This window comes from Dendrobates tinctorius, unplaced genomic scaffold (assembly GCF_039654945.1).
Source record: "Dendrobates tinctorius isolate UK_male_01 unplaced genomic scaffold, ASM3965494v1 ptg000165l, whole genome shotgun sequence".
Lineage (NCBI taxonomy): Eukaryota > Metazoa > Chordata > Amphibia > Anura > Dendrobatidae > Dendrobates > Dendrobates tinctorius.
Genome location: NW_027361832.1, coordinates 6,001,012 through 6,016,957, shown reverse-complemented (window position 1 = coordinate 6,016,957; position 15,946 = coordinate 6,001,012).

Sequence of the window (15,946 nt, the reverse complement as noted above, 5' to 3'; positions counted from 1 at the left end):
AACTGCAGGCTTTTCCCATCCAGACCACAGTCTATAAAAAGAGATTAGAAGAGCAGAGGGCTTCCCTGAAAGCTGTGTGCTAGTGCCCCCTAGTGGAGAGGAGGCTGTATGATGGTGCAGGCTGAAAAAGCACTTCAGAAATAAGAAGCTTTAGGTCCAGCACTGCAAAATGTGAAGAGACCTCAGGGCTGGTCTACCATAAGGCCACGATGAGTTTTTGACGCTATGCATTTTTTTAAAAAAAATATGCAAGTAACCTATTTGACGTAATGGGTGCAGAAAATCTGCAACATCAAAAACTCACCAAAATCTCATTGTGGGAATGCAGCCTAAGGGTACGTACCCACATATGAGGGAAAAAAAACGGTCCGTAATCTGTTCCAAAAAAACGGATGAGTGCCATGCGAGTAGAATGTAATTTTCACACCTAGCATCCGATTTCCATCTGATTGCAGTGTGATTGCTATTCGATTACAATGCAATTTTAACATGAGCTTTTACATACAGCAGGTCTCTATGTCATTTACACATCGTTTTCTAATGGAATATTCGTCGTCAAAACACACACACTAGATAGATAGAAGAAAAGCCGGCAATTCGTGTGTGCATACAGTAAAATCACACTGACAGGTTAGAATTGAATAGATAGAATAGATATATACACATAGAATACATATATATTTACTGTATATATGTCACTGACACACACACACATATATATATATATAAGAGAGAGTATGTATTTATATTGAATAGAGAGATAGATAGAAGAATAGCTGGTAATACATCTGCCGGGTTCTGTAAAGTCACTGCAGGATAGGAGAGATGGTTTACATACAGTAAAGACAAATGGAATAGGTAGATATATAGATGTCAGTGACAAATACAATTAGAATAGTGTGTGTGCGCAAATTACTGGACATGTATGTAATTAATAAAAGATTATTTTCCCCCCAAAAATGGCATGGGGTCCCTCTATAATTAATAGCCAGCAAAGGCTATGCAGACAGCTGCGGGCTGATATTAATAGCTTAGAACGGGGCCATGGATACTGCCCCCCTGGCTAAAAACTTCAGCTTTCAGCTGCCCCAGAAAAGGTGCATCTCTAAGATGCACCAATTCTGGCACTTAGCTTCGCTCTTCTCACTTGCCCTATAGCGGTGGCAAGTGGGGTAATAGTTGTGGGGGTTGATGTCACCTTTGTGACATCAAGCCCTGAGGTTAGTAATGAAGAGGCGTCAATAAGACGCCCCTATTACTAACCCCATAGTCAAATTGTGAAGAAAACACCAGTAAAAAATCCTTTAATTGAAATAAAGACACAGAAGACTCCTTTAATATTCTTAATTAAACCATGCTTACGTCCTCACCTAATTCCTGCGAAGCCCTCGATCTCCTGTAATAAAAGTAAAATAATAAACCAACAATATACCATACATGTCATCATTGTGTCACACGCAGTAATCCATATCTGGGAGATATACAGGTTTCAACCTGGATGGTGCCAAGATGTGACCGCCCCGGCAGAAAATCGCTTGTGAATGAGGAGATGCTGGGAGCGGAGCCTCAGTCACTAGTGGTGATGTCACTGAAGCTGTGCTCCCTCACAGCTTGAACTGCGGTGACCTCTGGACCGTGGGAAAATGCCAGTGAGGAGGACACCACAGTTCATTCTCAGTGTATTAACAGCAGATCACCAGGAGAAAATTCATTTTGCTGATATTGTAAAATGCTGTGGTTTTTTTCGAAGCAAAACAAGATCTTATACTTTTAATCTGTTTAACAGCTACTTCTACTTGTCAGAAAAAAAGGACTAAAAAAATGCATCTTTTGGCTTATTATGGTAGACAGATTCATCCTGAAATTCTGCAACAGTGCCCCCCCCCCCCTTACAGTGTCTGATTTATATTACTGTGGTCTCCTTACATAGCAGAGCAGCTCAACCTGGGTATGACTCTCCACCCCTTAGGCCGGGGCAAGACGCCGACATTGGATGTGGCAAGGGTCTTTCAGCCAAAGATCTCTGTACGCCGCTGCTACACTGCAGCTCAGAGCAGACGACTGGGGTCTTATTAATGACCCCACTACATACCATGATTGCGACAAGCAAATGGCAGAAACTTCAGAACCAGTTTTTGAAATGGCTTTCATGTTGCAATACCTAGTCGCGTAGTTTTGGGATGCAGGGGGGGGCGGGAAGGGGTGGCAGTTGCCCTAGGTGCTAAAGGCTATGGGAGTGCAAAATTTTGCACCCCATTCATCCCACTGTCAAATGATCAGCACCTACAAGCGCGGCATCCTTTTGCCTGTCTTCCTTCCCTCCCTCAGATTGTTCCTTCTATGTTATTGTGTATATATTGATAAGTTCTAATGTTTCTTGATTAATATCTGCGGTATTGCTACATTGAAATATGTATTATCACTAGTCTTTAATGGTACTGCCACATGTATGTGTTACCATTGTGTAGAAAGTTGTAACATTTAGTCTTGCGCATTGTATTATTGTATAATATTATATGCCTGTCTTGTATTTACAGTTAGGGTAAGTCAGTGCATCCTTTAGGGGACATTAGAGGAAGGCACTTTAGTACATAGTTTACATAGTCAGGGGGGTGGTTCTGTTGCAGGTCACTAGATGGGCGCATACTAGTGGGCTTTATAGGTATAGCTGATAGGACATTCATAGAGGGTTAAGTGTAGGAGAGGCTGCCAGGTAGTAAGTGGAAACCTCGTAGGAAGTTAGGTTAGACGGGGCCAGGGTGCCCTAGAGTCCACATGGGCTATAAGCCCAGACAGCTTGGCAGCCATGCAACGTTCAAGTGCTGAAGCCCACGTTACCCACGGCCACTGTGTGACACAGCACTGGGCCAGAACAGAAATGGAAAGATGTGGCGACTTGTCGCCTGGGCCGATGCTTTTAGGGCAGGAGTCGGCTGGACAGATGAAGTGAAGGAGGCTGGGACTTCGACGAGTTCGGTACAGACGAGCCAGATGCCTTACCAGAGGCAACTGAACCTGGTGACTGATGATTTCGAGTCTGGGGCAAAACAGGCAGAAGAAATTGTCATCATGGCAAGGTTAGGCTTGGAAGGAACTGGGGAGCAGTCTAGGACAGTTCAGTTTGGGCGTGTACTGCACAGAAGAAACAGCCAGGAAGGGAAAGATGAGGAAACAAGCAAATGTCACAATGTACCGACTGTGGATGTAACGTGTGAAGTATTCAGTAAAGAAAGTGTTAAAGTTGACTCAGACTGTGTCTCCATTGCTGGGGGTCGACTGGAAGAGGGACCGTTTACGCCTGGAAAGTACCCAGAGGAAGCTGATTCTGGAGATGCAGATATGCAGAAGAAAACAGTACATTTTCCTGTAGGGGAAGAATTGGACACGAACATAGCAGTACTTCAGGTCACGACTACAGTCCTGTCCCTCCCTTACATTTGGCGTAGTCGGCAGGGTGCCGACACCGTGCAGCGAGGAAGTGCTGTAAGTGATGAACTTGTTAAAGATGAAATCTGGCAGGATGCGACTGCTGTGTCCCTGGACGATGACCAGGAGAAAGAGCCGGCAGCTGTTATCATTGGAGAGGAAATTGTGCAAGAAACCTTGGATTTGCCTAATACCAACTTTATGACAATTCCGGACTTGACTACTGGATTGGACTTAGCTGATGGGAGAAGGAGAACTGACACCTCTACTGTGACCAAGATGGCGAGGGTAGAAATGGTGTGAGATGGAGAAGTAAACAACGAGAACCTCGTCCTTTGCGGGCGTTGCCGTCATCCCTTGGTGCCAAAATTTGCCTGTCAGTATGCCCTGGTCCGCCCCTGGTGGGTGCAAATGAAGAGAAGAAGACCTTGCTCCTTGCCATCGAACAACAATGGAGGGGAGGATCAGTTGGAGGTGGACTCACCGGGTGATGGGCGGGGCTCAGAAGAAAAATCCAGAAGGGACCACGCAGCGCCATCTTGTACCCATGAACCGGCCACGATGCAGCACTTGTGCACCCGTAGCTGCCAAGGCGTGGGCCACATTGAGTGGAAGTGGCGGCAGGAAAGAGCAAGCGCCCGGCCTCCTACAGCCAGCAAGGAGCCAGCGGAGGCCCCCATCTGTCCCACTTTAGAGGTGCCTCGACCCCGGAGCGTCCACCTGACGGAGATACCATCTTTCCGGAGGTGGGAAACTGGTGGCGTGGAACTAGCGGTGCAGCCTCAGACCCGAGGATAGGGTGAACCGGAATCCCCCCTGTTAACTCAGTGAGGACCGGAGCTGAAAATTGCTCAGGAGGAACCGCGACCAGAAATTACATCTGAACAGGTATGCCAGGCAACTGTCACACGTGCGGGCGTTCCCACAGAACGGACTGGTGTTCTGGGAGCCACAACTGCTTCAGCCCCAGTGGACAGGTGATTGCGCCCTTGTCATCAACCCCGGAAGGGAGGCCCTCCCCACACAGTTCTGTCCCTGAAGCCGTCGTCCATCCTCGTATCCCTATGGGAGAATCAAACCCTTTACCCCAGCCGTTGGAGGTCCAACCGGTTTCCTATTTAGCTACAGCTCTGGTGGCTACTCATTCCCACCTGGCCACAGAGGGTCCCTTTCCCACGACCAGGCAGGCCGCCTGGGTAGAGGGGGTGATCCTTGATATAAAGCAGCGGGAGGTCTGGAGAGAGATGCGACAGCCCGGTGGGGGTATACTGATACTGAACGGGGCTACGGATTTATTCAGGAGGAAGGAACAGACGCCAATGTATATGTGAATGTGACATCTGTCAAATTCAGAAGATTGTTGTATAAGGGAGACCGGGTCTCCTTCTTTAAGGAAGACTGTCCACACGGGTATTACGCGGTAGCGGTTACCCACTATGACGAGGGCAAAATGGGCCTCTTCCCAGAGTCTGTAAGGGCCCCACAATCAGCCGGGAACCTGACGGTGCTGCAGTGGCACCATCCACATCCTCTGCGGCTGCAGAGATGACATCTGAGAGAACAACACGCGGTGCGTGCCATTGAAGTTTATGGATCATCATGAGTTATGCCTGTTGCATTTGGTGTTACACTATGGGACTGTTCTGCATCCCTGTGGGCACTGTAGCCCTAGAAGAAGTTTTCCCCCTGCTTACAGTGAGCGGAAATGGTTCAGCTTTTTGGCGGCGCTGAAGATAAGTGTTGTCTTTGATATGTGTTTATGGCCTAGAGGACTGCGAGCTAGGCAGAAGATATGGAGCCTATGGACTCTCTCTTTTTTTGTTTTTGTTCCGCTTGTTGCACCCTTTCTGCTGGAAACAGGAGAGACTGTCTCCTTCACCGGAGACCTCTGGAAAATCTGTACTCCCCTCAAGGGAAGGGGGAGCATCTCTCTTAAGACGGCTTATCGTTAAATCCTGGAGGACTGGGAACCAGGACTATCACTTTTACGTTATGAACTGCGGTGCGTACAGATGCGGCTTATATTAAGCCAAGTGACTTGCGATTTTTTATGGTTGAAAAGTTTTAAGATTGTTTATGTATCATGCCTTGGTCGAGGATGACCAAGTTAAAGGAAAGAGGAGTGTAAGGGAGTGAGATATGATGTCTGTCTTGCTTCCGTCCCTCAGGTTGTTCCTTCTATGTTATTGTGTATATATTGCTAAGTTCTTATGTTTCGTGATCAATATCTGCGGTATTGCTAAATACAGTAGAAATATGTATTATCGCTATTCTTTAATGGTACTGCCACGTGTGTGTTACCATTGTGTAGAAAGTTGTAACATTTGCTCTTGTGTATTGTATTATTGCATAATATTATATGCATGTCTTGTATTTACAGTTAGGGTAAGTCAGTGCATCCTTTAGGGGACATTAGAGGAGGGCACTTTAGTACATAGTTTGCATAGTCATGGGTGTGGTTCTGTTGTGGGCCACTAGATAGGGGCATACTAGTGGGCTCTATAGGTATTGCTGATAGGACGTTCATAGAGGGTTAAGTGTAGGAGGGGCTGTCAGGTATTAAGTGGGAACCTCGTAGGAAGTTAGGTTAGACGGGACCAGGGTGCCCTAGAGTCCACATGCGCTATAGGTCCAGACAACTTGGCAGCCACGCAACATTCAAGTGCTGCAGCCCACGTTACCTATGCCCACTGTGTGACACAGCAGTGGGCCAGTACAGAAATGGAAGGATGTGGCGACTTGTCGCCTGGGTCGATGCTTTTAGGGCAGGAGTCGGCTGGACAGCTGAGGTGAAGGAGGCTGGGATTTTGACGAGTTCGGTACAGATGAGCCGGATGCTTTACCAGAGGCAACCGAAGCTGGTGACTGATGATTTCGAATCTGGGGTGAAACGGGCATAAGGAATTGTCATCATGGCAAGGTTAGGCCGGGAAGGAACTGGGGAGCAGTCTAGGACAGTTCGGTTCGGGCGTGTACTTCACAGAAGTAACAGCCAGAAAGGGAAAGATGAGGAATGAAGCAAATATCGCAATGTACTGACTGTGGATGTAACGTGCAAAGTATTCAGTAAAGAAAGTGTTAAAGTTGACTCAGACTGTGTTTCCATTGCTGGTGGTCGCCTGGAAGAGGGACCGTTTACGCCTGGGAAGTACCCAGAGGAAGCTGATTCTGGAGATTCAGGTGCGCAGAAGAATACAGTACATTTTCCTGTAGGGGAAGGATCGGACACGAACATAGCAGTAATTCAGGTCACGACTACAGTCCTGTCCCTCCCTTACATAACAGCCTCAACACATGCAGGGATTGTCTTAACAAGCTATCCCTGCTTGTGTTGCAGCTGTCAAACAGCCGCGAATCATGCAGCTGCGGGGACTCAAATCTATTTTTCAAGCACGCCGAATTCACTGGTTAGCACCCGAGCACACTCAGATAAACCTTATCAGAGTATGTTCACTCATCACTAATCACAATATCTAGCCTTCGCATTGTTGGTTATGGCTCGACATGTCAAGGTCAGTCAGGTGACTTGAAAAGTCAGCATTTCTACCAGGACTTCTTATCTGCCCTTCAAGCATCTGCCAGAAAAATGTTTCATCTTGGTGCTAAATGCATTGAGCCCGGTTGTTATTGATTGCACAACACCATCAGCCAGCAATAGGTTCCTTCCAGCAGAGGGTGCAATCTCTTGGCTGGTTAGAACAGAGAAAATAGTGCTGTTACTGTTGCTGCGGTAGGAGGGAGTGGGCGGCCTTGTTTTGGTCATCATAAGAAGGGTAGCGCATGTTATGGCAACTGGAAGAGTGCAGTGAGCACTGATTGATCTCTCTGACAAGTATGGGGAGAGTGCAGGACACAATTTTCTGCTGCTAAGACATGCACCGTTTGTAAGGTAGAAAGTCACAGTTGTCTTCAATTCGGTTAATTTTCTTTTGTATTTCTTTAATTCAATTAATCCTCCCTTTCCCAAAAAAACGATTAATCAAGAAATGCAAAAACTCAGTTCAATCTCTTGTGACACAGCACACTTTCTCTGATAGAGTTTAATTATTTTTTCTTTAAGAAATATTGTGTAGGCTTGCTGCTTTCTTGTGCATGATGAAAAACAAGTGTAATGCAGCATGATGGAAGCTGCACGCACTATATTACTGTGTGATCAATCACACTAGCACTGCTGCTGGCCCTAGGGTTGATTGACAGGACTGAGACCATTGGCTGGGCTAGTAACCTGTGGTCATTGGATAGGAGCTTGTTGTGTCACTTGATGGCATCCCTAGCTCCTCTTCTGTTAGTGAGATGTCATCAATGTAGCATGATGCATGTGGTGTGATACCACGTCTAATCAAAAAAATAGTCATGGATGTCAAGAGGTAGGAGGCAGTTCTCAAGATTCCTGTCCAGTAGCCACAGATTACTGAATGGGCCACTCAACCAGGTACTGCAAATCAACCAATTTTAGTCGGCACCGCTCATATTTTTCATCTTCTTTATAGCTGCAGTTGTACAACACATGCTGGTTGTAGCATTTGTCAAGTGTTTTATGTCTCTTTCACAATGTCTATTGCTGAATTGTGAGCTCTGACATCCTCCGAATATCCAAAATTGCCCTAAATTGGCTTTGGAATTCCCTGCCTTGGCTTTTATACAGGCTAAGTTCTCTTTCACAAGTCAGTGTTTCTGGTATGTGTGGTGACAGTTTTCACATGTATTGGAGAAACTTACTCAAGTAGACCCATTCAAGTGAATGGGTCTGTGCACATGCCAGTGTTTCCACAGACCGTTTGTCCATAAAAAATACACGCTGACATGTCCATTTTTTTAAAAGCAACACAGTGCGCATAATGTCCCGCCCAGTGATAGCACACGGATGACATCCATGTGTCAACAGTATGACACGTACCGGCTCCTGGGAATCAGTGGAACAGTGTGTGCTGTTCCACGGCACCGGGTGCTGAAAACCGCTCTCATCATTCTGCCCTGCTCGCACTGCAATCAGCACTAGCAGGGAAGAATGTTTAGATTTGTATTCAACTGATAACAGCCAAAGGGGGCAGTGGCTGATGAGAGTATCCATCAGCCGCCACCTGCCCTATAAATACATTTAAAAAATTACGTGGGCTTCCCCTTTATTTTTTATAACAAGTCAGGCAAAACTGAAAGCTGCATCTTACAATCCTCAGCTGTCACCTTTAGCAAGATTGGTGATCAAGAACAGAGAGATCCCCATACCATATTGTTTATTTATTTAAATAACTAATTAATAAAACCGGCGCAAGGTCCCCCCCATTTTTGACATCTAGCCAAGCTAAAGCTGACAGCTAGGGGCTGGTATTCTCAGGCTGGTGAAGGGCCATGGATATTTGCCTCCCCAGCCTAAAAATAGCAGACCAGTCGCCCAGAAAAGGCGCATCTATCAGATGCACCAATTCTGGCACTTTGGCCAGCTCTTCCCACTTACCCTGTAGCGGTAACAAGTAGTGTTCATATTTGTGGGGCTGATGTCACCTTTGAATTATCTGGTGACACTGGGGTATATACAGAAGAGGAGGCTGACACTAGTGTATACACAGGAGAGGCTAACACTAGGGTATACATGAGGGGAGACTGACACTGGGGTATACACAGGAGTGGAGGCTGACACTGGTGTAAACACAATAAAGGAGGTTGACACTGGGTATATACATCACTGTGGCTGGGACTGCCCCATACAGTGACAAACGCTCCATGTCTGGACTCACCCAGATCCTGAGGAGGGTAAGATGAAAGGTGGCATCGCAGAGCAGATTCCATAGAGACGACGGGGACAGAGCAGAGCACGAACTCCGCAAACAGAAAAACTTCCTGGCCAGCGTCAGACATGCTGAAGTCCCTCCATGCACCATTGCTGCAGCGTCATAAGTGTGCGCACTTGCTTTCACTTAAAGGGCAAGTGGCCGAAAACTGGGGCTGGCGGCCCACTTTAGGGTATGTGCACACGTTGCGGATTCGAGAGCGGATCCTCTGCAGATCCGCTAGTGATGTACAGTATGGAAAAAAAAAATCCGCTGTGCACATGCTGCGGAAAAATCAGCGCGGAAACGCAGCAGTTTATTTTCCGCAGCATGTCTATTCTTTGTGCGGATTCTGCAGCCTTTTATACCCATTCCATTATAGGAATCCGCAGGTGTAAAAACGCATGCCAAATCCGCACAAAATCCGCAATAAATCAGCAGGAAATCTGCATAAAAAACGTGGGTATTTTGACCTGTGGATTCTGCAGATTCCACGTGGAAAAATCCGCACACGAATCCGCAACGTGTGCACGTACCCTTACAGCAGCCCAGCAGGCATTTGTCCGCTTGGGCAGATGGCCTGTCTGGGCCTGGTTATATTGTAAATAAAGACACAGCAAGTATAAAGTCTTATATTTGAAATAAAAACAAAACATACTTTTCCTTTTTTATTTACTGTAAAAATAACAAACACAGTTCTACTCACCTAATGCCCAGTCCATTGAATCCCTTGTCTCCTGTAATAAAATAAAAATAAAAAAACAACAATATCCCTCACCTGTCCAATGTTCTGTTCCATGCCGTAATCGATGTCTGGGGGATAAATAGTATTCAACCTGGAGAGTACCAAGATGCGATCATCCTGGCTGAGAACCACTGGTGACTGAACTGCTGAGAGCGCAGCATCAGTGACCAGTGGTTACGTCATTGAGGTTACTGTCGGCCACTGACGCTGTGTTCCCAGCTGGGCTGCTGAACTATGGGGACCTCAGCATCGTGAGGAAAAGTCAGTGAGTTCACCGCAGATCACCGTGAAATTCTCACAGACACTGATATCTTGGGACTGTTTTTTCCGGTACCGGAAATATCAGGATGTGTAAAAGAGCCCTAACATAGTTCCTCCTGATTTGCTTGTGCTATGTAATGTGATAGCTCTGAGTCATTATGTGGAAGTCCAGGAGGGCGCCATGCCTAAAATACTTCTCTGGCCGGGATCAAACATGCGAGAAACTCGGACGAGTCTCGCATGTTAATAGCCGACACTGCCGCCGGCACTCAGGAACGGAGAGAGTGGCTGCATGTATTGCTATGCGGCAGCACTCTCCGATTCGAGTGCTGGCAATAGTGCCGGGTATTAACATGCGAGACTCGTCTGAGTTTCTCACATGTGTGATCCTGGCATCAGGCTAATAAATGTTCTGTTTTGAGGATAATGGCGGTAGGCATTTCAATTTGATTGATTTGAATAATAATTTATTTGGAATCAAATGGTTCCCTCATCTCCAGTTATAACTCAATAACAAAGCTGTAGGAAAACCTAAAATTTGTCTCCTGAACTCAGCGTAGCATCAAAATAATCACAAAACAAAGTAAATTACATTACAACCAGGGATCGCTGAAGCCAGAGAATATTATAGATAGCTTTCTGACGCTGGGTTTTCTCTACCTGTCTTTGCCAGGGGAGGTTGTGTTTGATGCATTCAGCAATCAGCACAAAGTAGAAACACTTGGTTGGCAAATTCATGAAGGGCCGAGAGGAAAGCCTGGTGGCCAAAGCTGACTTTTCTAGTCACCATGGTGACCTGATTTTGTCCAGCCCTGACCTACAATGCCAGGCTGTATATTGTGATCTTCCCTATAAACAACACAGTAATCCAATAATATACCATGACTGATTTTAAACTGTCTGGAGATTAAAGGGGTAATCTGCTTTGGAGTTGTCCTGGTTTCCTGGTAGTCAGCTGTACATTCCTATTGTGTATGCATGTATGCATGTATAAAGATATATCGTATATATACACATACACAGGGTGGTCCAAAAGTAGGTGGACAGAAAATAACAATTATTTTGATTTATAGATAAAATTATATTTACTAAGACAAGCATAACATTGACAATTAAAATGTAAGGGCTTTTGTATTATTGTTCAGAATAAAATTTATCAGCGCAGGGGCTCAAACTGTTTTCCATCACAATTTGCACAGCTTTGAAGTCTGCCTCTTACGCTTCGACATTTTTGCACAAGTCTCTTTGGGTATTAATTTCTTGAAATGCATCTCTTATGAAGTTTTACAAATCACTGACACTTTTTGGTTTTCGACTATAAACTCTGTCCATGAGTACTCCCCAAAAGAAAAAATCCATTGGGGTCAAGTCTGGTGAACGTGCCGGCCAATCAAGTGGGCCTCTTCGGCCAATCCATTTATTAGGAAATGTTTAATCAAGATACTCGCGGACTACTCTTGAATAATGTGGAGGGGCCCCATCTTGTTGGAAATAAAGGTCATTTGAATTAGGCTGTTGCTGTAACTGGGGAACAACTTGATTCATTAGAATTTTGAGATACTTATCTCCTGTGATTGTTCCATCAAAAAAAAAAAAATGGTCCAAAAACACCAAAACTTGAAATACCACCCAAACATTGACACCAGGCTCATTTAGTTGTTGCTCTAATGTTAAATGCATGTTCTCATTAACCAGTAAATACAATTATGTCTGTTAATATGGCCAGATAATGTGAAAGAAGCTTCATCACTCCACATAATGTTATCTAAAATTACTGGATCTTCTTCAGTTTCGTTAAGCATAATCTCACTAAACTGCAGCCGCCTGTCTGGATCATCCTCCAATAAACCATGAATTAGACGTGGACGATAAGTTTTCCACCCAATAGATTTCAGGATTCGCATGATGGAAGCTCGTGAGATTCCCAATTCTAAAGAGACTCTCCTGGTGGACTTTTTTGGACTCTGAACAAACGTTTCAGCAACAAGTAGTTTATTATTTTCTGTACAGGCTGTTTTGGGTCGACCAGTTTTTGGAGTATTAAGGATTGAGCCAGTGGCATCGAATTTGTCACGAATGCGGTAAATGGTTTGTCTCTTTGGGGCTTGAGTACCAAATGTTTCAACCCAATTTGCTCTGTTTCAGCATTTTGAGATTTCCAATACTCTTTTAAAATCCATTTTCTTTGATCTGTATATAAATTATTTGCCATTATGGGTTATCTGAATTATCTGAAAACAGTTTTGGGGGAGATTTATCTGTGAAAACTGGATCTGTGAAACTGACTCAGTTGCCCTTAGCAACCAATCAAATTCCACCTTTCATTTTCCAAAAGAGTGTGAAGAATGAAAAGTGGAATCTGGTTGCTAAGGACAACTGAGTCAGTTTCACTTTACACCATGTTTGATAAATCTCCCCCTTCATAACCCTATTACACATACTATCCACCTACTTTTGGACCACCCTGTATATTACATCATTATGATTGGTCTGCATAATCTTGATATTACTCTTTACATTTTGCACATATTTTTCTTGTACACCTATTCATGTCTCCTCTGTATAGTGTTGCTTTCTGTTTGTGCTATACTGTGCTGTTTTTATTGATCTGTATGATTTATTAAAGTATTTATGACAAGTACTCAATGGTGCGTACCACTTTATGTATATGGACATTGGGAAGTACCTACCAAGAGTGATCCAAGGGAGTGCAACCGGTGAACCAGTACCTGGAATATGGATTCCAAAAAGGTTCATTATTGTGCTTGGGACGCAAAGGCTAGTCCACGTGATCAAATCCCACACACGGGAGAGCAACTGCAGCACAAACTGCTGAAAACGTTAATGTTGGCAAGGGTGGAAAGGTGTCCACACAGTTCTTCGCAGGTTGCCGCCTGTGGGGCTGTGTAGCCTTAGAATTGCTGCCCATGCTTGACCCCGGCACACCTGCGAAAGTATCTACAATGAGTTTAGTCACCGGAAATGAGTAATGGAAAACATTGTCCAGTCTATCAAACTAGGTTTGGGCTGGGAGTGTGCGTGTGTCTACATCACTTGTCTCAGATAGAGGTGGTACCAGGATGCACGTTGGAAAGAAGACAGCTTGCAAAGGAAGTATGATGTTCTGGGCAATGTTCTGCTGGGAATCTTCGAGTCCTGGCATTTATGTGTATGTAACATGACCCATACCGCCTACCTAAACAATGCTGTAGGTAGACTAAAGTACACCTCTTCATGAAAATGATATTCCCTAATGACAAAACACCCTTTGAAAAGGATAATGTGCCCTCCCCACTGCAAAACCTGTTTAGGAAGAGTTTGAGGAACATGACACAGTTCAAGGTGTTGACTTGGCCACCAAGTCTCAGTCAGTTTAATCATCTGTGGCTTGTGCTGGATTAGACTCTTAGGCCACATGCACACATTCAGTATTTGGGGAGTATTTTACCCCAGTATTTGTAAGCCAAAACCAGGAATGGAATGGTCACAGGAAAAGCATAATAGAAACATTTGCACCACTTCCGCATTTTTCACCCACTCCTGGTTTTGGCTTACAAATACTGGCGTAAAAAACTCACCAAATAATGGATGTGTGCATGTGGCCTTACAGCAAAAGTCGGGTCATTTCAGGTGAGTTTTCAGAATAAGTTGCTGTAGATGTGTAGAGACCATGAGGTATAACACTATATCTGGGCATCATATGACATGCATCCTGCATTTCCCACCAGCATTCCCCTCTGTAGGCTAATTTTCATTTCATCCTTAAATATAAACTGGACTTTCAACAAACTTTTGCATAAATTAGTAGTACAGGAAAAAAATAATAAAGCTTGTGTTAAATCTAACATACCGCTTCTTTCCCTGTTTATCGACCACTTATTCCTTTTTCCCTCCGGCCTCCTAAACTTGTCATTCACTCGGAATCCCACCCCATCTTGCTTAGACAAGAGAGATAGCCAGTTCATTCTGATATTATGTGACACAGCCCATTATACTTTATGGAGAGGGGAGAAAGGGGTGAAGAGGAGGGAGAGAAAACAAGCAGAGGAAGACACAGAAAGGTCATGTTACGCTTTCTAGCATGTCTTATCTCAGTCCGGTGCTAGATTCATATCTATGCTGAATACTACTGCGGTATAATATCCTGTATACGGCTGCTGCTTGCCAACTAAGGAATGAAGAGCGGGAATTGTGTCTGTGTGCTGGGCTCTTCATGAGGTCAGTCTCCTACCACCAGCTCTGAGAGGATTGCAAATTATAGATGGAACCGGCGTAGGGAGAAACTAGTAAAAATGCAGAATACACGTGATATAAAGGCCAGAAATATTATTTCTCACGTACTCACACAGGACAGTTTATTTACACTACAGTCACCCTTTAACTAGTAGGTGGACACCAGTGGCTATGATGTCTTCCATACAGAACACCCAGACTAGAGGAGATCCTGCTCACCTGTTTTTGTATCCCTCCTTTAGAAAGAACAGTAGCATGGAGAACATTATACAATATTGTGAATCACACTCTGGCGTAACAGAGACCTTATAAGAAATCAGCAGCATCTGTGATCATCTCTCTCCATAGACGTCTTTGGCTAGCATGTAACTTGATCCCTCAGTAAACTGAAAAATCATCCCGTTTCTCAAGGTGGATTTCAGCAGTGAATTTAGAGAGAATGCTGTGTACAGGATGCTGCGAGGTTTTCAGATGTGGAGAACGAAAAATGTTCCCTAATAAGATATATTACAAAGTTTCTTATACTTGCTTGCACTCTCAATTTATACAAAGGTTGTGGAAACAACAGCGACTATGCCAAGTAATTGTATTGCCTATATATTATTTTTGTCATCAGATAATGACCCAGATTCTGATTTTTATTCTTTCTGTATGATTCTGTGTAGCCATATTGCCAGAGCAACTAACAAAATTGAGATTACAAAATTCTTACATTATGTCTAACATAAATTAAGCAGTAAAATACTTTCTAATGAGGCCTATTCTTGTTTAACCCCTTGCTACTCACCATGAAGCAGGTGTATTAGCTGAACCAGGTGAAGACTGTGTTCTATAACAGCATAGAGCTGGCTATTTAACCACTTAAATAGTGCTGTCAGTCTCCGTGACCTCATTTTGGAAATAACTTTCTCCTGGAACTTTTATCTACATATTGGCGATTTTGACGCCATAGGTTTTTTTTCCCCAGAAACAAACAGCAGTGGATGTTGCGGAGTGAAAATGACAAATCTGTCAGTGTAGTGCCCCGTACGTTAAAATGCCTGGACACCTGTAAATTAGGCAGGCTCTCATCCCTACAGAAATGCCAAACAGGTGGACACCAGCATTGTGCAAACGTGCTCAGATAAGGTACTATATCCAAGCATGCTGGGTGCTAACATAGTATCTTCAGCATGCTTGACTACTGTGTTCTGGTTGCCGCGGCTGTTTGTTTGGCAATCCCTGCATGTGTTGCAGCCGAACAGCTGTGGCGACTTGAACATATCTTCGGCGTGCTTAAATGCTACTATACTATCCGAGCACTGCGGAGCTCTGATGTGGGGGGGGGGCTCCTTTGAGGGGGCGGGGAGCCATAGCGCTACTAGTAACGAGAAAGCCCCCTATATTTCCACTGACTTTTTTTTTTTTGGCTCGAGTTGACGCTTTTATTGGGAACACCACATTTATACGGCGCTCTACGCTGAGCACTTACATTGGGGTTTCCATCTAACTCTCCAAATCCGCTGGGGGATCC